The sequence below is a fragment of the Aethalodelphis obliquidens genome, unplaced genomic scaffold (genome assembly GCF_003676395.1).
Source record: "Aethalodelphis obliquidens isolate GAN/ISIS:26980383/991018 unplaced genomic scaffold, ASM367639v1 scaffold2, whole genome shotgun sequence".
Lineage (NCBI taxonomy): Eukaryota > Metazoa > Chordata > Mammalia > Artiodactyla > Delphinidae > Aethalodelphis > Aethalodelphis obliquidens.
In genome coordinates this window covers 15,848,123-15,870,601 of record NW_020837946.1, presented here as the reverse complement: position 1 = coordinate 15,870,601, position 22,479 = coordinate 15,848,123, and the positions used below count along the sequence as shown (strand labels likewise).

Here is a 22,479-nt window from a genome sequence, read left to right as displayed (position 1 = left end):
TATCTATCTATATAGATATATCTATATATAGATATATCTATATAGATAGATATATCTATATAGATAGATAGATCATAGAATTATATATATATATATATATATATATTAAAAGGACTTCACAGAAAGATGAAAAAATATACCACACATAGTACAAGGCTTCATACATTTCCACATTAGACATTTTAGTTCTCATCATATCACCCTCTTCATACATACATCCTCTAGAATGTATTCTCTTATCCAGGCCCTCGGCATGAAGTCCACTCAACAAGACAGAACCAAGCTGCTATCCCACCAGATACCCCTTGGAGACAGTTTCGGTGCCATCTGTTTCCCCTCACACATGCATGCAGGCCATTACAGCTCTACCTTAGCTGCCTATCAAATTATTCATCCAAGCAGCCAGCCTTTTCTTAGGGGAGAAATCTGATACCAAGAGAATGAAGTGTTCTCCACATCATCGCAACATGTTTAATGCACTTTGGCCTTTTACTATTATTATTACATCCCTGTGACTTATTTATTATACAACTGAAGGTTTGTACTGCACTTTGTATGGATTGTTAATAGTTTTCCACTACAACATTGTTAGACAGGTATTATCACTTCCTGTTTTTTTTGTTTGTTTGTTTGTTTTTTGTTTTTTTGCGGTACGCGGGCCTCTCACTGTTGTGGCCTCTCCCGTGGCGGAACACAGGCTCTGGACACGCAGGCTCAGCGGCCATTGCTCACAGGCCCAGCCGCTCCACGGCATGTGGGATCTTCCCGGACTGGGGCATGAACCCGTGTCCCCTGCATTGGCAGGCGGACTCTCAACCACTGCACCACCAGGGAAGCCCCACTTCCTGTTTTAAAGACAAGAAGCCAAAGCTTCAGAAATTAAATAATTCAGGATCATAACTAAGGTCACCAGTCATGCCAGTTTGTCTGGAACTGTTCCTATTTTAATACAGAAAGTTCCTGGTCCTGGGAAACTCCTCAATCCCGAGCAAATCAGGACTGTTGGTCACCCTAACACTAGTAAAATAGTAATGGTTTGTTTCCGACCCAGGTGTTCTGACTCTCCAAGTAGTCATTCAACGAATACTTATTGACAGAGAGAGAGAAAGTGGGGAAAAGAAAAGAGGGAAAAATAGAAGGAAGGAAGGAAGGAACGGGGGTAGGAAGGATGAATTAGCTGAATAGTGTTGAATCTGCCTCCAGAGAACCTTTCATTCAGGGAACTTGCTACCAGATGGCGTGATACAATGAAAGACAGACTGAAGGACAGAGAATGGGATTTCACTGACCTTACAAGAGCAAGACAAATGGTTGTTTTGTGGCTGCCTGCTGATAATTGCTTGCATAAATGGAAAACTTCAGTAATTTTACCACGTGGTTGCAAAGCTGTAGGGGAGGAAACCTACAGCCCTTACCAACATCAAGCTATTGAAGGCTTCTGATACCTACCAAAATAAACCTTATGTTTGTGACTGGCCAGGTTACCACAGGTCTATTAACACCCCTGATCTGTTCTTGTGGGCAGGCTCACTCATATCTCAAAATTAAAAATTCCTCCTTGAGTGAATAATATATAAAAGTTGCATGCTTTAGCCAAAATGACATTAAACCATAGTCTATAAAATGGCTTCAATTTCCACAAAAGTGTAATATATAAGCTCTCGAAGAAAGACTGGAATGAGCTATGATGATAGTTACCCGGCATCTAATTAAAACGAAAGAGCCTGAAAGTGGCTTTCTTCTTATTAGTGGTATTATTAAGGATGATGGATTGTCCTGGCTGCCTTGCCCCATCAGAGGACATCCTCTTTGCTTCTGGGAAAAAGAGAGTTAATCAGAAGAAAATATGTCTTTTAAAAATCCCTCCAAAGTCTGCACTTTGAGATTTGTGTTTCATTCATTGATTCTTGTAACCACCCTTCTTGATTTTGGCAAGACACTGAAACCCTGGCAGGGCCAGAAATTCAGCTTCTATTACATGGTAATTCTTTCTCACTAGAAAACATTTAACCAAGCTAATATTTCAAAGTTTTCATTACCATCACAGGAAGCATTAATAGTGAGGGGGAAAATATCAGTCAGCAAAAATTCTATTACTTTTCCTTTAGTGAATGTGGTCATTAGATCCTTCCTTAGGAAGACCTAATTTCCTGAAAGACCTGAACAATGATGAGCTAAGAGGGACAGTTGAAACAGATAAATACATAATCGTAACCAAATATAGAGAGCGTCAACCCCAGGCAAATTCACCAGCATCTATTCCTTGAGCAGTTCTACTCCATTTAATATATTTTTCTCAGAAGAAACAGGTAAAGCAAATAACCGTCCAGTGGCTCACCATCTGCATTCTTTTGAAGGTTAAATTTCATATTTCCTTTGTAGTTTGCTGATTTTACTTATTTACTTATTTATTTATTTATCTTTTGCGGTACGCGGGCCTCTCACTGTTGTGGCCTCTCCCATTGTGGAGCACAGGCTCCGGATGCGCAGGCTCAGTGGCCATGGCTCACGGGCCCAGCTGCTCCGTGGCATGTGGGATCTTCCCGGACCGGGGCACGAACCCGTGTCCCCTGCATCGGCAGGCGGACTCTCAACCACTGTGCCACCAGGGAAGCCCTACATATTTAGTTTTTACATCAGTATGACTTCTGATTATAAATGAGTGTGGAAAATACTCTGATGCATGGCATATTCTTTTAACAGAACCATAAACTTTGCAAGGATTCTTCAAGTGATGCTTAGGTCTGAACCCTCCATCCCCAAAGCAGGGATTTTTAATGTAGCAACAAAGACATTTCTGAGCTTTTCAAGCTTCAGAGTATAGAAAAGGAAGTGTTTTCTTTTTTCCCCTGCCCTCAGTTTTAAGGCCTTCACAGAGTCAGCTCTAAATGGCTCACTGATCTATTATTTCTAAGAATTCAATCTCAACCTTAGCCATAAATTTGAATAGAAATAATGGCAGCCCTTGGTATAAAAACCAGTTAAAATGAGGAAGGGGATCAGAATAGGGAGATTCAAGGAAGTAAATTATTTGGTTTTTATAAGCTTCTAAATTTTCCAAGCCAAAGATTTCAGACAGGAAAGAAGGACAAGGTGAGATTCAATGGGGAAACAGTATTACAAATAGGGTGGCCGAAGTGAAGACGGAGGGGACAACAGCTGGCTCCAGATTGGGCTTCTCAGATCACACAGGGAGTGTTGCGTTCAATTCTAAACACTGCATCAAGAAGGGTCTGCTCAATGTCATGTAAATAGCAGTGGAAGTGAGAGAAGAAGAAGAAAAAACCCAGAACTCCAAAGCCGCTGCTACATGGGGTAGGTCCTAAGGAAAACTGAAGACAATTGGAGGGAAAAGGCAGAAAGGCCTATTTCAGCATAATTTAAGGAAGACCTCTCTAAATTTTGGAGTTATCCAAAAATGAGAAGATTCTATCAAGGTACTGTACTTCCCATTATTGGAGCTGTTCAAACAGGGACTAGATGGCCTCTTGCATAAGATACTGCTGAAGAGATTCAAATGCTGAGCCTGGGGGTGGAAACGGGTGCTTCTGGGATTTTTTCTGTCCTGCCTCTGAATTCTGCAATTGCTCACTGGGGTAGGTATTATGATATCTGGACTCAGAGATCCCTGTATCTGAAAATTAAATAAGAACTAGAAGAAAGCCAGCATAATAAAAATTCCACTTACAAATGGCTCCAATAAACTGAGTCTTATTTTTCTTTTCTAACAGGAAGTCCAGAGATAGGCTGAAGCTGACAACGGAGTGGCTGGGATTTCAGCAAAAGAGAAGTTTCTGGATATAATGTAAGCATCTGCTGCCCTGCAAAGCTGTTTTTGTGTGCAGAAAAGTCTATCCAGAGCTGTGCTTCGGTTAATAAAGTAACATTCGATGTATTAAATTTACACTCTTTTTTCTTAAGTTTTCAGTTTAACTTATTATTCTTATTTTATTTATAAGTTGAAAAAATGTAGGGGCTCTGAATAAATGTACTCCAGTTTGCAAACTTAATTGTATACCTTCAGACATTTTTAACTATAATATAAATGCATTTGACGTCCTTTTAAAAATACTTCGATTTTCTGCCTGACAAACCTTCCCAAGTACCTAATAATTTTAAAAAGTCTAGTAAATTACCGAAAATGTCCTGATGAGATTACACACACATATGTAAATATGCATAGACATAAACATATACTATATATATAAAACACATAGAAACGTGTCTGTGTGTTTGAATTATGTTTGTGTGTTTGTGTGTGAAGAAGTGGAGGCTGGAGACTAGGGATACAACAGCTGAATAGTCTATATCTGAAAATTAAATAAGAACAAAAAGGACAACTTTCTCCATAGAGAGACAGCATATACAGTAACTAAGTCAAATAGAATGGAGAAATAGAGATGACACTATTTGATAACCTCCTGGATCCTGTCCCGAGACTTCCCAGTTAGGTAAACCTAGGTATTTCTTAGGGTTAAGCTAAGGTGAGTTGGCTTTTTGTTGCTTGACACTGAGGGAGGTCCTCTGTCCATGCCTATGATAATATTCCCTTTCTTCTCCTTCAGGGTGAGAACAGATTTGTTTCATCATAATTTCCTCCTTATCCTCTACGTTTATCTATTGTCTATCTATCTTATCCTCTATTGTCTTCTGTCTCAAAGTATTTAAACGTATTTATGTATTTCTGAACATAGAGACAGAAAATTCCTGAATGACCTAGTGTTCTTTTCTAGCTACTCCTTGTCTCTCTCACTCCCTTCACAATCAATCCCCTCAAAATATTGATTTCCAAGCACTGTATCCCCCTCTTTAACTTCATACTATTCAAACTAGCCCCAAAAAGGTGAACATACTCCACCAAATTGCCAAATACAAGGAACTTTCCCCAGTCCAGTCTCCTTGATCTTATAGTTGTGACTGCCATTGTTTACTCTTTAAATTCTTCCTTTACATGACACTATTCTATTCTGGTTATCCTCCAGCCTCTCTGCTAGCTCCTGCTCAGCTTTTTCCCCGTGTTTATTTCTCTCTATATCCCCCAACCTACAAATATTGGAGTCCTCCTTGGTTCTGCTCTTAACCTCTTCCATTGGAGATCTTGTCTACATCCCTGGCTATACTCACATCTATTGATATGTTATAGATTTCAAAATCTATATCTCCAGCCTATCCAGTGTCCTTCCTAAGCTCCTGTCCTCCAACCTCTCTCCTTAACTAACTCCTACTCACCCTTCAGCATTCATCTCAAGCATCCTCTTCTGGGAAGCCTTTCTTGATTTCTCTTGTTTAATGCTTCTGGGTTGCAGCATTCTCCTCAATCAAAGCAGTTATCACACTGTATAGGAACGATCTGTTGCTATAGCTCTCTTAAAACTGTAAAATCCTTGACGCAGTAATTATGTTGTAGTTATTTTTGTAGCTGGCACATAAAAGATATTCAATCAAAGTTTATTGAATGAATAAAAGAATGGTGGTTGTTGATTATCACAGACTCTCATACACTGGACTATTTGTGAAGTAACACAGAACAACGTTCTAGAATTACTTCCTCATAAATCTGTAAGCTGAGATGGCACTTTGGAGCTTCATTTTTAATCTGCTCCTGAGATAATAACTGGATGACACTTATTGTTGAACTCAAGTAATAAATATTATCTACCAACAGTCTATATATCTTCCTGTATAATAATAAGAATCATATTTTTGTCAACTGTTTTTTCTCAAATTAATAAACAATTCCTTAGTGACCTCTCCTTGATTTCTGGTCAGGTGAGCCAGTGGGGAAATACTAGGAGAAAGAAAGAAGAGGAAGTAGGAATTTGTATTTATTAGCTTGTATACTATGTGTCTTAAAGCAACTCTATTGAGCCATTCCCCAGGCTCAGTATGAGTCAGAATGCCAGCAAAAAAACCAGATGGCATTCTCAGAGTTTAACAAAGAAAATGTAATGGAGGGACTTTACAGGATGTGGACAATGAATACTGAGCCCCAAAGGGCTATCAGCAGCAGGAAGCCAATACCAGCCCTAGGACTGAAGGGGGAAGGGGAGGAAATGGTGCAACAGGTAACAGGAGCTTGGACGATAGGCACTGAGTGAACTGCAACAAAGAAAGAGGGATAAATTCTCCAGACTTCCCTCTTTGCTCCCTCAGTCTCCCACAGGGCCCTCCCCTTAAAAAAACCCACCTGGAAGCCAGGATGCAAGGGAATGTAGGTCATGCATTCTGGAAGTTAGAGAAGGACAGAGAGTAGGAGGCCAAATACATGATAACCAGGACACACCCTGACTCTGCCTGGGTTTGTCATGGAATAGAGATTAGAAGAAGTTGTCCAATGAAGGAGTTGACTATAACTCCTATTCTCATTCTTTGCTTATTTACATCAATAGAGTAAAACCCCTCCTAAACATTCTCCTCTTAACCAACTCTCCAGATTAACCAACATTCTCCATCCCCTCTAAGTACCAGTACTAAGTACCCAGTGGGCTGCCATTCAATTCTGTTCTCAACAGGTGTCATCAGCTTCCCAAGAATCAATGTATTTGTTTCTAAACCTGTTTACGTCAGTTGTACTTGTTGTTGTATTAGGCTATGTAATTATCATATCAACTCTAAAATATAAATACAAAATGAAATTCCTCTCCTTTGAATCTGCATGACTCTATAGGTGATCCCCACCAGCGTCATGGCTTCAATTACTATCTATATGTACTGATCATTTACAAGGCTGTGTCTCCTGTCTGGGTCATTCCTCGACATCTTCACTTGAATGTCTAATAGATAATTTAATGTATTCAAAACTGAGCTTTGGACCTCCACTACAACAACCACCACCCCAAACCTGTTCCACCTGTGCTCTTACCCATCTCGATTAATGGTAGCTCCATCCTGCTACTTGAGCAGGACGAGAACTTTGCATTCAACCTTGATTTTTTCGTTTCCTTCACATCTCATACCATATCTGTCAGAAAGTCCATTGTTCCTATGTTTAAATTATATCCAAATTATGCTGACTCCTAATCACCTCCACTATCATTATGTTGGTCTGAGACACCATCATCTTTTACCTGAATTGTTTCAAGTTTCCTAACTGGTCTCCCTGTATCTACACTCTATTCTTAACCTAGCAATGTCATCCTCATGACTGATCATGTCATTTCTTTGCTTAAATTCATTTGTTCCCCTTTTCCCTCAGAGAAAAAGCCAAAGTCCTTATAATGGTCCACAAGACCCTGTATGATCTGGCTCCGGGGGTCCCTCTCTGAGTTCATGTCTTATGATTTTCCTTCTTGATGACTCTGTTCTTCCCACACTGGCCTCCTGGCTTATCCTTGAACATTCTAGACACAGACCCAAACTGGAACCTTGGATCTAGCTGTTCCTTATATCTGGAACGCTTCTCCAGATGTCTTTAGGTCCTACTTCCCTCCCTCTAAATCTTAGCTCAAATGTCAACATCTCATTAAAAGCAATTTCGTCATTTAATATTGCAGACCTGGGACTTCCTTGGTAGTCCAGTGGGTAAGACTCCGTGCTCCCAGTGCAGGGGGTCCAGGTTCGATCCCTGGTCAGGGAACTAGATCCCACATGCATGTCACAACTAAGAGTCTGCATGCTGCAACTAAAACCTGGCTCAGCCTAAATAAATAAATAAATAAATAAATAAATAAATAAAATTGCAGACCTTTCCCCAGGACCCCTGTTCCTTCTGATCTCATTACTTTCCCCATTGCATTTAGCACCTTCTAATACACTTTGTAATTTGATTATACATTGTGCTTATTGTTTGATGTCTACTCAGTAGAATGTAAGCTTCCCCAGGCACATAATTGAAGCTTCACTGATATATCCAAGGCACTCAGAACAGTGACAGTTACATGGTAAGGCTCCAATACTGTTGAAATAATTAAAGAAAAAATGTTTAAGAAGTGCAACATTTTGAAAGTACTGTTTTGGGCAATGTAGATTTGTTCCTAATTTTGTATTTCTAACTTATTATTTCCCCTCTTTGATCTTAAAAGAAAACAAAAAAGTAAGTGCTGTGAATTTTCTAGAAAGTAGCAAGTTTAAGAACCTCAAAATATAATTGTGCTTAGAACTACTGAATGGAATCAAAAAACCTGAGTTTGCTCATCAGAACGTAAAAATAAAGCAGGAGCCACATTTTTTATGTCGGTGAGTCCTTATAACTCTTTTTTAATACTCTATAAAATTATCATACTTTCATCTCCGAGTCTAGGGGATTTTTCCCCTTTAAAATTCTTCTGTAAAAAAAGTCACAAATCTAATAGGACAGAAACCCTTAAAACCACAGATACGATCAAGGCTCACTTCCCTAATAAATGTGCAACGAGACACTTGTCAGCCCTTGAAATAATGAGCTGTGATCTATGATAAATGGGCCAATAACACGTTTTCCAGGGCAGCATAGTTCAGATTGTTAGGAAATAGTTGAATCACAGCAGGATCTTATTTTTACACAAATTACTTCTAAACTCAAAACACATCTAAAATTAATTTCTTTCATCACATTAACACTGGGCTGTTAATCACTGGAATGTGTGCTGGTATTTGACAGACATAAAAAATTGATTTGCATTTGCAAGAGGAGGAGGGCACACATAAAAGAATCGTGTTCCTCATGTGGAATAAAGTTTCTAATATACTGCTCTATAAAATATATTGCTTGTTTACTAGTCACAGATGATTGTAAAGGTGAGTGCGGTAATGGCTTAATGAACTTCAAATTAAAAGATCTGACCTTTCTTTAACAGCATGCATGAATTAAGAACAATATCTAATACAACATGCCTGCAACAAAAAGAATGAAATTATAAAATGCTTCAACTCCTCTTGTTAATTTCTGGGAGTTAATTTATTCATTCATTTAGTCATAAATACACACCAAAAAAATTATTGAATTTCTATGATTCCATACTCACATACGGCTCAAAGTCTAAGGTAGAAAATAATTTAAGGTAAACATGCAATAATTACTGTGACAGTGGAATGTATAGGATGCGGTGAGAATATAGGTGAAGACCAGGCTAACTACCTCCTCTGCAAAACAGGAATTAGTAATAGTTCCTACCTTAGAGGCTTAAGATGATGATTAAAGGAGCTAAGGCACATGGAAGAACTTAAACAGAACCCAGCCCATGGTGACCACTCTGTCATGTTGGCCTTTATTACAGGTCTATTCAAGCCACACATTATTAAACATCCATGTCAGGCATGAAACTAAGCATAGAGAATACATTAGTGGATAAAATGGAGGTTTTTCCCTACCCATGTCATAATGCTTACAGTCTAGCGGGGAAGACTACATCATGTAACTAGTGTTCCAGGAGAGGATGCAAAGGGTCCTGTGAAAAGAGACAGCCAGGCCACTAACAACTCTAGGAATTCAGGAAAGTTCTACAGAGATTGTAATAGAAACAGAATCAGTGGGTGCCCTCTCAGGATCCTGGCCACTAGGTTTACAACTAGGGTTGTCATAGCATCACACAGCTGGGGATGTGCTGACCTGATAAGGGAGGAAAGGGCTATCTCCCAAAGGAGTCACCAGCCTACGCCATCATGCACTAGCAGGGGAGGTACACAGGGGGCTGAATTCTGGAAATGCTTGATTAAGGAGGCAGAACATTAAATTGGATAAGGAAGAGTTTGTTGCCTCAGTTGAATCCTATCTCTCTGTCCCAAGTGATAAGATTTACTACCCTGACCATGACCCCAGGAGAGGGTGCTAACTCATTACTAGCATGGTCCTAGAGACATGAAAAAGCAATGGCTGATGCAAAAAGGACAGAATTGTGGTGGAGAAGGGGATTAAAAGGCTCAGGGAAGAGGAATGGACCTATACTATGTCCATAGTGGCCAGAAGACCCTCCAGATGATTATGTCCCATGGGAGGACCCAGAGGACACAAAACACACCAAGGCCACAAGAATGTGCTGGTGAGAGGGGCACCAGCATCACTAAGAAGTTCAGCAGTGGTTCCCTTGTGTAGGTCCAGGCTGACAGTAGGAGAAGCTGTTTACAGAACTTGGCTCACCAAGAGCAATCAAATGATGCAATACCAAAACAGTAGTGGTCTGGTGATGAGACGTAACTGCCAAAAGTCTGAGGGGTCTCAGGGGGCTGGCAAAACTGTTGTGGAGTCTCTACAAGTTATAGAGATGGCTAAGACACTACAGGGGCCCTGGGGGAAATAAAGATGGACAACTGACAAAGATCCTACTCAGTTTGTACCAGCAGAAGAAATCAAGGGTGGATTACCAGTAGGCTAAGGGTAGTTACCCAATAAACAGTCACAATCTCTTTCCCAGTTCCCAGACCTGAGCCAGTTTTCCGACCTGCATCCCTCTGATTGATGAAGTGGCCAGGTCCTCAGAAGGATCTGAAACATCTCGTCAAATACACACAATGGTGATTCCCCCAGTCCTTCTGCAAAGGGACCCACAGCCAATTATGTATAACTGCACCCTGGAGAAAATGGACTAGCCAGACATCTCAAGAATGGTTGGACACAGGATCTGAATGGAAATTAACACCCAGACACATGAAATACCCCAGGCTTCTCCCCCTGTTAGAGTCGGGGCATATAGAAGCCATGTAAGAAATAGAATCCTGACCACATTTAGCATACAGTGGGTCAAACTGGGTCTACTGGATCCACTTCACGTCATTTCTCCAGTCTCAAAATATATAACTGAGATCAACATATTAGGCAGCTGACACCTTGTTCTGTGGGTTAAGAGCTTTCAAAGAAGGGAAATCAAAGTAGAAGTCTCTGAACCTGACCTCCTCCTCTGGCCAAGAAAAGAAATCACAAGCAATATTGCATCCCTGGAGGATGGCAAATGTGAGTGATCTGATAAAGGTTCTGATACCCAATTCCAATGTGTGGAGTCGGGGATAGTTTCCACACCAAGAAATTCCTGGACACCAGATGGAGGTCCTACAATTCAACTCAATTCTGACACAACCCAGAGACAGCATCACATTCCACAGGTTGAGGCTCAGTCCCACAAGACTGCCCCTCCCCTTCACATGCCACTCACAAGCCAGGTTGTCACTTATGCTTCTGATCGATGGGCTATACATCAGAGATTCCCACAACCCCCTTTTGGGGTCAATTAGCTTGCTAGAGCAACTCAGATAACTCAGAGGACATTTTGTTTATTAGATTACTGGTTTACAGGCACACCCTAGAGATATTGCAGGTTCGGTTGCATAGTTCCTGACCACCACCAGCTATACATATACATATATCCCCATATCTTCTCCCTCTTGCATCTCCCTCCCACTCTCCCTATCCCACCCCTCTAGGTGGTCACAAAGTACTGAGCTGATCTCCCTCTGCTATGTGGCTGTTTCCCACTAGCTATCTATTTTACATTTGGTAGTATATATAAATCCATACCACTCTCTCACTTCGTCCCAGCTTACCCTTCCCCCTCCCCGTGTCCTCAAGTCTAATCTCTATGTCTGCATCTTTATTCCTGTCCTGCCCCTAGGTCCTTCAGAACTACTTTTTTTTTTTTTTTTAGATTCCATATATATATGTGTTAGCATACGGTATTTGTTTTTCTCTTTCTGACTTACTTCACTCTGTATGACAGATGCTAGGTCCATCCACCTCACTACAAATAACTCGATTTCATTTCTTTTTATGGATGAGTAATATTCCATTGTATATATGTGCCACATCTTCTTTATCCATTCATCTGTTGATGGACACTTAGGTTGCTTCCATATCCTGGCTATTGTAAATAGACCTGCAATGACAATTGTGGTACATGACTCTTTTTGAATTATGGTTTTCTCAGGGTATATGCCCAGTAGTGGGATTGCTGGGTCCTATGGTAATTCTATTTTTAGTTTTTTAAGGAACCTCCATACTGTTCTCCATAGTGGCTGTATCAATTTTTTGCTAGCATTTTTTTTCTTTTTCATATTGAGCTGCATGAGCTGTTTGTATATTTTGGAGATTAATCCTTTGTCAGTTGCTTCATTTGCAAATATTTTCTCCCATTCTGAGGGCTGTCTTTTTGTCTTGATTGTACTTTCCTTTGCTTTGCAAAAGTTTTAAGTTCCATTAGGTCCCATTTGTTTATTTTTGCTTTTATTTCCATTACTCTAGGAGGTGGATCAAAAAAGATCTTGCTGTGATTTATATCAAAAAGTGTTCTTTCTATGTTTTCCTCTGATAGTTTTATAGTGTCCGGTCTTACATTTAGGTCTCGAATCCATTTTGAGTTTATTTTTGTGTACGGTGTTAAGGAGTGTTCTAATTTCATTCTTTTACATGTAGCTGTCCAGTTTTCCCAGCACCACTTATTGAAGAGACTGTTTTTTCTCCATTGTATATCCTTGCCTCTTTTGGCATAGATTAGTTGACCATAGGTGCGTGGGTTTATCTCTGGGCTTTCTATCCTGTTCCATTGATCTATATTTCTGTTTTTGTGCCAGTACCATACTGCCTTGATTACTGTAGTTTTGTAGTATAGTCTGAAGTCAGGGAGTTTGATTCCTCCAGCTCCATTATTTTCCCTCAAGACTGCTTTGGCTATTCAGGCTCTTTTGTATCTCCATACAAATTTTAAGATTTTTTGTTTTAGTTCTGTAAAAAATGCCATTGGTAATTTGATAGGGACTGCATTGAATCTGTAGATTGCTTTGGGTAGTATAGTCATCTTCACAATATTGATTCTTCCAATCGAAGAACATGGTATATATCTCTCCATCTGTTTGTGTCATCTTTGACTTCTTTCATCAGTGTCTTATATTTCCCTCTTAGAAGGGCTTTTGCTGCATCCCATAGGTTTTGGATCATCGTGTTTTCATTGTCATTTGTCTCTAGGTATATTTTGATTTCCTCTTTGATTTCCTCAGTGATCTCTTGGTTATTTAGTAACGTATTGCTTAGCCTCCATGTATTTGTGTATTTTACATTTTTTCCCCTGTAACTGATTTCTAATCTCATAGCGTTGTGGTCAGGAAAGATGCTTGAGATGATTTCAGTTTTCTTAAATTTGCCGAGGCATCATTTGTGACCCAAGTTGTAATCTATCCTGGAGAATGTTCCATGTGCACTTGAGAAGAAAGTGTAATCTGCTGTTTTGGGATGGAATGTCCTATAAATATCAATTAAATCTATCTGGTCTATTGTGTCATTTAAAGCTTCTGTTTCCTTATTTATTTTCATTTTGGATGATCTGTCCATTGGTGTAAGTGAGGTGTTAAAGTCCCCCATTATTATTGTGTTACTGTCGATTTCCTCTTTTATAGCTGTTAGCAGTTGCCTTATGTATTGAGGTGCTTGTATGTTGGGCGCATATGTATTTATAATTCTTATATATTCTTCTTGGATTCATCCCTTGAACATTATGTAGTATCCTTCCTTGTCTCTTGTAACATTCTTTATTTTAAAGTCTATATTATCTGATATGAGTATTGTTACTCCAGCTTTCTTTTGATTTCCATTTGCATGGAATATCTTTTTCCATCCCCTCACTTTCAGTCTGTAGGTGTCCCTAGGTCTGAAGTGGGTCTGTTGTAGACAACATATAGATGGGTCTTGTTTTTATATCCATTCAGCCAGTCTATGTCTTTTGGTTGGAGCATTTAATCCATTCACGTTTAAGGTAATTATCAATATGTATGTTCCTATTACCATTTTCTTAATTGTTATGGGTTTGTTTTTGTAGGTCCTTTTCTTCTCTTGTGTTTCCCACTTAGAGAAGTTCCTTTAGCATTTGTTGTAGAGCTGGTTTGGTGGTACTGAATTCTCTTAGCTTTTGCTTGTCTGTAAAGTTTTTGATTTCTCCATTGAATCTGAATGAGATCCTTGCCGGGTAGAGTAATCTTGGTTGTAGGTTCTTCCCTTTCATCACTTTAAGTATATCATGCCACTCCCTTCTGGCTTGTAGAATTTCTGCTGAGAAATCAGCTGTTAACCTTATGGGAGTTCCGTTGTATGTTATTTGTCATTTTTCCCTGTTGCTTTTAATAATTTTTCTTTGTCTTTAATTTTTGTCAGTTTGATTACTATGTGTCTCGGCATGTTTCCCCTTGGGTTTATCCTGTAGGGGACTCTCTGCACTTCCTGGACTTGGGTGGCTATTTGCTTTCCCATGTTAAGGAAGTTTTCAACTATAATCTCTTCAAATATTTTCTCGGGTCTTTTCTCTCTCTCTTCTCCTTCTGGGACCCCTATTATGTGAATGTTGGTGTGTTTAATGTTGTCCCAGAGGTCTCTTAGGCTGTCTTCATTTCTTTTCATTCTTTTTTCTTTATTCTGTTCCGTGGCACTGAATTCCACCATTCCGTCTTCCAGGTCACTTATCTGTTCTTCTGCCTCAGTTATTCTGCTATTGATTCCTTCTAGTGTACTTTTCATTTCAGTTATTGTATTGTTCATCTCTCTTTGTTTGTTCTTTAATTCTTCTAGGTCTTTGTTAATCATTTCTTGCATCTTCTCAATCTTTGCCTCCATTCTTTTTCCGAGGTCCTGGATCATCTTCACTATCATTATTCTGAATTCTTTTTCTAGAAGGTTGCCTATGTCCACTTCATTCAGTTGTTTATCTGGAGTTTTCTCTTGTTCCTTCATCTGGTACAAAGTCCTCTTCCTTTTCATTTTGTCTGTCCTTCTGTGAATGTGGTTTTCCTTCCACATGCTGCAGAATTGTAGTTCTTCTTGCTTCTGCTGTCTGCCTTCTGGTGGATGAGGCTATCTAAGAGGCTTGTGCAAGCTTCCTGATGGGAGGAACTGATCCTGGGTAGAGCTGGGTGTTGCTCTGGTGAGCAGAGCTCAGTAAAACTTTAATCCACTTGTCTGCTGATGGGTGGGGCTGGGTTCCCTCCTTTTTGGTTGTTTGGCCTGAGGTGACCCAACACTGGAGCCTACCTGGCTCTTTGGTGGGGCTAATGGTGGATCTGGGAGGGTTCACGCCAAGGAACACTTCCCAGAACTTCTGCTGCCAGTGTCCTTGTCCCCGTGGTGAGCCACTGCCACCCCCCACCTCTGCAGGAGACCCTCCAACACTAGCAGGTAGGTCTGGTTCAGTCTCCTATGGGGGTCACTGCTCCTCCCCTGGGTCCCAACGAACACACTACTTTGTGTGTGCCCTCCAAGAGTGGAGTCTATGTTTCCCCTAGTCCTGTCAAAGTCCTGCAATCAAATCCTGCTGCCCTTCAAAGTCGGATTCTCTAGGAATTCCTCCTCCTGTTGCCAGACCCCCAGGTTGGGAAGCCTGACGTGGGACTCAGAATCTTCACTCCAGTAGGTGGACTTCTGTGGTATAAGTGTTCTCCAGTTTGTGAGTCACCCACCCAGCAGTTATAGGATTTGATTTTATGGTGATTGTGCCCCTCCTACCATCTCATTGCAGCTTCTCCTTTGTCTTTGGACGTGGGGTATCTTTTTTGGTGAGTTCTAGTGTCTTCCTGTCGATGACTGTTCAGCAGTTAGTTGTGATTCCAGTGCTCTCGCAAGAGGGAGTGAGCACACATCCTTCTACTCCACCATTTGAACCAATCTCCAAATGGTGACTCTTACAGGATCAGCTAGAGGAGGGGGAACAGCCAGAGCTTGGTTTCAGATGGTTAATCCTTGTCTTGTGGGTAACGGATGAAAGTGTTTGGCAGCTGCACTACAGCCTCGCTCGGGAGGTAGCTTTGAAAGCTAAAGGTGAGGGAAAACCATCCAATAGGCAGAGAGTCAGGTACAGCACCTGATCGTCCCCTTTGTGGGGAAAGGGAAGGGGCCTGACTCACGGGTAGTCATGAATGGCCTGGCCATCTGGGCAAAGACCTGGAATGAAAAAGACTGAGATATCAGGACGAGGAGAAGTTTGGGGATGGATGGACACAGAAGTGGATAGCAAGTGTGGAGACCTTTGCGTTACATTATAATGCCAACCTAAACTAATCAGGAAGTTATGAGTTTTGCATAGTTATAATCTTTGCTTTTAATATAATTTATTTGTAAGTTTATACAATTTAATTTTTAATAATAACCCAGCATGTAAAATTCCTCAAAATTTAACAATGACTCTTGCTGGTAGGAGCCAGCTCCGATGCACCACCAGACCTGGGAGTGACTTGGTTAAGTTTTTTGCGAAAAGGCAGAAGGAGGAATCAGGATACACAATAGGTCATGTAATAGGAAAATAAAGATAGTAAAATATTTGCACATTTAACTGTGTGGCTTTTAAAACTTACATTGCGGGCTTCCCTGGTGGCGCAGTGGTTGAGAATCTGCCTGCCAATGCAGGTGACACGGGTTCGAGCCCTGGTCTGGGAAGATCCCACATGGCGCGGAGCAACTAGGCCCGTGAGCCACAACGACTGAGCCTGCGCATCCGGAGCCTGTGCTCCGCAACGAGAGGCCGCGACAGTGAGAGGCCCGCGTACCGCGATGAAGAGTGGCCCCCGCTGGCCGCAACTAGAGAAAGCCCTCGCACAGAAACGAAGACCCAACACAGCCAAAAATAAATAAATAAATAAAACTTAAAACTTACATGGCTACATTTTCTTTATTGAGGTGTTTCAAGAAGGAGTGAAAAATGTTAGCATAAAGCTCAAAGCTTGGGGAAGACAGGCCCATGTCAATTTAAAACAATATAAGTAGCCAGTAACTCCATGGAAAGAAATTTTATGCAGTCGTGTATTGTACGTGAATGTGATTAAATGCATCATTCTGAAATTCTGAGAGCGTTCGTTTCTCTGTGCTTTCTTTATTCACCAGGAGCAGGATCTTCTACAAGACACAGCATCAGCCACTTTAGTTCATAAACTTTTTTTTTTTTTTTTTTTTTTTTGCGGTACGCGGGCCTCTCACTGCTGTGGCCTCTCCCGTTGCGGAGCACAGGCTCCGGACGCGCAGGCCCAGCGGCCATGGCTCACGGGCTCAGCCGCTCCACGGCATGTGGGACCTTCCCGGACTGGGGCACGAACCCGTGTCCCCTACATTGGCAGGCGAACTCTCAACCACTGCGCCACCAGGGAAGCCCTAGTTCATAATCTTGATTAAGTTTATTTAATCTGAAATTACATCAAAGCAAAATAAATCAAGGCAGATTCTTCTTAGCATTCACATTACATCTATGACTATAAAAAACCTGGAAAGAATAAAACTGAACTAATTCTGAAAATCTTACTTGTCTTCAATGGCTTAAAAAGCCAGCAGACTGATTCACTTTGTTATAAAGCAGAAACAAACACACCACTGAAAACTAATTATACTCCAATAAAGATGTTAAAAAAAAACCCAGCAGAATATCTAATATGATAAAACATAAAGAGCTCATTTGAAGAGCGATTAAGTAAATACCTAGTAGCCAAGCTAAATTAGTAAAGAAGTGAGGAGTCAATGCAAATGATAGAATAAAATATCATTTGGAGAGCAGCGTGTTTTAAGATGCACATTGTAACTAGTTCATATTCTTATTCTGTCTTTCTCATGGATCACACTAGAGGGCGAACTTTGTCTTCTCTATAAATGTTCCCAATGCACATCTTTATAAAGGGGTAAGACGGTCTTGGCTAAGGAAGATTGCTAATTTTCAGGGACTCTTTAAAACAACTGAGTAAGCAATTAGAAAAACTGGAATCAAAGGCTGCCAGGAAAACACAGTGTTTTAAAAGCAGAAGTCAATTTGAAAAACAAAACAAAACAAACAAAAAAATACCCTGTCCTGCATCAATGATTAATAAGCTTTGTATTTGGCACTTTATAAAGTGTGTTATGAAATTTGTCCCTCCATATTCTTACAGAGACTGTATATGTTTTAGTCCATTTTTAAGCTGAGGAAATTGAAGCTCAGGGATTTTAAGAAATCAGCTCAAGGTCAAACAGGTTTAAAGGAAGCAACTGAGTCAAGGCACGATTTAAACCAGTTCTTCTCTTTTCATGCTTGTCGCCCACCCCACAATCCTCAGTAGCCTTTCATCGAAGAACTCAGGACATCCCAGGGCAGGAACCAGGCTAGCCATTCTTACATGAACAAACTAGACTCTGGATGTCCCTGCTTTATAAGAGCTAATGAGCAGAAACCTTTCCTGACATCTGTTATCTCTCTTAAGGCTATGTTTAAATCATTGACTTAAAATACAATTATGATACATGGATGATCATTTTGCCCCGGGAAGAATATAATAGGGTATGCACTCATTTATTTACTTACATTAAATAAAGCTTTATAAAGAAACTCTTTAAGTTCCAATCCAAATTAAGAGAAAATATAAATTAGAATGTGATTACTTAAGTCACAGAGGAACCATTGCTTTCAAAAGGATTCACTCCAGGGTTCCCTTGAACAGAGAGCTGCCCAGCTGTATGTTAAATGATCCCATTTACTATGCAAGACTCAATTTACATAGAAAATGCCCAGAAACAGAGCTGTTATCCGAGACGCATCTGCACTGTACTTTGTATAGCAGCAAGATTTAAATTTATGGAAAATACCACATGGGAAAGAATCTACAGTGGCGTATGGCTCCACCTCCGGCCCATAAATGGTGAGGCTGAAATGATTCTAAAGTTTCATCTGGTTCTCTCCCTTGCCCCCAGTTGCAGACCTGGAACTAAGTATCTAAGTTCTGAAAACAGCCATCAGAAGTATCCACAGCCTCCTACGGAAGCGCCATTCTCCTCCTCCACAACACATTCCACTCGTGCCCAGAAATGTAGCAGATGCCCAGAGCTGATTAAAGAAAAGACTCGGTCGGTCTTTCCCTTCATGGAGTTTATGTCCCACCCATCACCAGGTGCTTACGTGCCTCCTCGTGCAACACACAAGCAAACCACCAGCGATGGGACTGAGCAATATAACGCGTGTGATTGGATGATTTAGTCACGTGTTCCCTACTCTTGGGCAGACACTCACGTGCCTGTCAGGCATTTTGTTTTGTCCACAGTGTTTCTCCCCTCTTTGCAGAGGGCTTGGGGAAGAGGTGCAATGAAAAGGAAATTGGTGGAAAACAAGAAACAAAAAAGGAGAGACGTTTTCTGAGTACATATTAGAAATTTGTTTACTTTCTATTTATGTATTCACTTGTTTGTTTATGTATTTATTACCTTGCCTCATTCTAGAAAGATATTTAAAGCAGCATATGATACAAGCACCACATCATTATGAAAATAGAAAATCGGAGGGAAGGAGAGAAAAAGAAACTAAGATAAGGGAAAGGTTAGTATTCCAATAACATGTGATAAAATCCTATACATTTTGGTAGAGTTCCGCAAAAATATTTCTAGAAAGATATTCCTGAATATCAGGCAGGCTTTTAAAATCCTAAACGGGTTTGGTTCTCAGCAAGCCATTCCAAAGGGGCAACACTGTTGGTTACACAATTTACATCAGATTAAAGAGCAGAGCAGCTCTTCCAAAGAGACCCAGTTCATCCGGGTACCAAGGCCTCTGAGAAATCTCTTCCTTCAGTTCTCAACTTGTAGGCACCACCCCAACAGTAAGCTCAACAAAGTAAGCTTTGGAGATCTGTAGTAGGCTGGTGGTCCAATGATAAAACTCAGCCTAAAGAAAGGGGTTCTGTGAGGGCAAAGCAATGTAGAGGTTAGACAATGCTGTGCGGGGGCAGGGGGGTGCAAATAGAGGAAGGAAAGAGAAAAGAAGGGATGTAGCAGGATGTACGGGACAGAATCAACATCTTCTGGATGTAGAGGGAGTAGGAGGGAAGCAGAGAAGGGACATGCGGGCTTAAAAGTCATCCTCTTCCTCAGGCAGATCTTAATGTCATAGGGAAGAATCTCTGTATTCTATTACAAGTTAATCCCTAAAGGGATGTGGCCTATAAATTTAAATTATACATAATGGCCTATCCCTGGGAACCCTGCCTCCCAGGTAATGAGCATTAAGCTAAAATACCTTTGTTTAGTTCACAGGAAACATCCTGACCAGGCCCACCTATGAATGGCTGCTGGAAGGAAGAAATGAACACATCACCTCTGGAACTAGGAAATGTTTGACTTCACTCTCACCTCTTTGAGTATAAAAGAAGCCTGAATTCTAATTCAGACAAGATGGTTCTTTGGACAGTAGTCCACTATCTTCTTGGTCTGCTGGCTTTCCAAATAAAGTCTCTATTCTTTGCCTAAAAAACTCGTCTCTCGATGTATTGGCCTGTCGCGGTGCGAGCAATACAAGCTTGGACTCAGTTACACTAACACTGTCTCTCCCATTTAGGAGGAAGGAAGACCAGCCAAACCCTTTCTAGGATTTCAGTGTCTGCCTACATTTGAAAAGAGGAGGGAGTTCAGATCAGTGAAGTATGCTCTGTGGGGCTGTGGTCTGGCCCACTGACCGTGACTCCTGTGTCCCGTGGCCTGGTCGCAAGCCCTAAAATACCATAGTAAAAAGACATGTAAGAACTCAGTGAAAACCCAGGAGGAAGGTTGTATGTGAATGTGGGTGTGGAGAGTTCCCATGGTTGATCAGCCCTGGTGCCTGAGAAGAACTGTGTTGGAATACGGGGCTTCCTGATCATTTCCAGATGGTGGCATGCATGGAAAGTACAGTACTCGTGGCCAGAGGGGCCAGCTGCGGACTTAGACTGCCACAGCCTCACCTGGCTACCCCTAGCACACCAGTACCTCCTCAACCCTCTCACCCCATCATGGCATGGGAAGTCCTGCTAATGGAAAGACCCCCTGGACAGAAAGGTGGGTTCAAGCCCTCATCCAGTCAGCCATGAAGTTCTGTCCATTTCCCCTAAGAAAGACTGCAGTCAAGGTCCAGAGTACTGTAGGTACATAGAAGAAAGGAGAAAATTCTAAATGAGTGATTGGGGGAGTAGCATTTAAACTGAACCTTCAAGAAAGACTATGTGTGTTTTTTTATTATGATTATGCAAGCTTCTCAAGGGAAGAAAGCCTTATCTACCCTCCTATCTCTGTGCCCACTTCTGAGCTGGCCCACCGCGTAACGGATGCTTGATGTGGTGATCTAACCATCTGTGGAATGCATGGAGACTCAAGAGCTTCCCCTCAATTTAAGTGGAGACCCAGATGATGTCCTCTAGCAGATGCTGGAAATTCTGTAGGCAGAGTCAGCCTCTGGATGGGCAGCCTCTGCGGTAGCACTGGGTCCACACTTAGAAGGACCCTGTGCTTGGTGTCGTGCTCTGCTGTCGCCTTTTTGAATTTCTTAATAATTTGTGAACAAGGGGCCTGCCTTTTCATTTTGCACTGAGCCCTGCAAATTATGTAGGCAATCTGGCTGTAGCTTTTATCCTTTGCCAAAGGACACTATTGGTCCCTGTGGAGTAGGTACTGACAGGGTGTTTCAGGGTTATGGACAAGGGGCCATCTTCCAAAGAGAGGAGGCGTCCTAAAAACTGCCTGCATGATGGAAGAGAACATGAGAAAAGTGTCTCAACTTGGACAAAGTCTTCTTCCAACAACCGTACAATGCCACACCTAGGCTTCGGATCACGAAGCAGAGCCTGAACACTTTACCATTTCCCCACCAGCAATTTTTCGCCACGTTGTACCCTTTCTTCCATCCAAATCCTAGAAGAACCCTGCCCCCAAAATTCACCTTCCTCGTTGTTTAGTAGGCATGGTTATTCTTTCTAGACCCCTCTTTAACTGCAAGCTCCTTCAGAGAAGGGCTTCACCTTCTCTCCCTCTACATCCCACACCGCAAAGTGCCCTATTATAAACACAGTGGTCAAACAATAATAGTAAGATCTTACAATTGCATCCCTTTGCGTGTTAAAAATACTTTTGCGTAAATCGTCTTATTTGATGACTGCAATGACCCCATGAGTTTGGCCGGGCATCTGTAAAGGGAAAACACTCCTGTGTTTCCCCTTTACTCACAAGCATAATACTTCTGACACAAGATGCTTGGGGTTTCAACACATCAAGCAATTCTGCGACACCAGCTGGGGCTCCTACAATTCAATTCAGTTCTGACACTATCTACCTGGCCTTAGTGTCAGATCCTACTAGTTAAGGGTTCGTCCCACAAGGCTGTCCCCACTTCAGATACCAATCGCAAGTCCCAGGTTGTCACCTGTATTTCTGACTGACCGGCTATAAATTGGGGTTCTCATGATCCTCTCCTTGGGTTTGATAATTTCTAGAAAGGCTCACAAAACTCAGGGAAACACTCATTTACTTGTACGTGTTTGTTATAAAGGATACAGAAAAGGATAGGAGCGTCTGTCCTGGTGGAGTTGAGGTGTGCCACCCTCCCAGCGTGTAGATGTGCTCACCAATCCCTGTAATTTGGGGATGTGCATGGAGGCTTCATCTAATCAGGCTCAATCATTAATTCGGTCTCTCCTCCCTCTCCCCCCCGGAGGATGCGTGGGTGAGGTGGGTAGTTCCAAGTTTCTAATCATGGCTTTTAGTCTTTCTGATGACAAGTCCACATCCTGAAGCTATTCAGGGGCCCACTCAGAATTGCCTCGTTAGAACAAAAGATACTCCTATCAATCACCCAG

The 22,479-nt window shown here is 41.3% G+C and overlaps 1 long non-coding RNA gene across 2 annotated transcripts; it reads left to right on the top strand.

The window, feature by feature from the left end:
* Positions 1-14,881: 14,881 nt before the first annotated feature.
* LOC113627576 (uncharacterized) lies at positions 14,882-20,681 on the top strand. Of its 2 annotated transcripts, XR_003435615.1 has the most exons (4): positions 14,882-15,058; positions 18,581-18,777; positions 19,103-19,199; positions 19,906-20,681. It is a non-coding gene; the product is annotated as an uncharacterized LOC113627576 (long non-coding RNA). The 2 variants fall into 2 exon arrangements; XR_003435614.1 differs by having other exon boundaries at positions 18,581-19,199.
* The last annotated feature ends 1,798 nt before the right edge of the window (positions 20,682-22,479 follow it).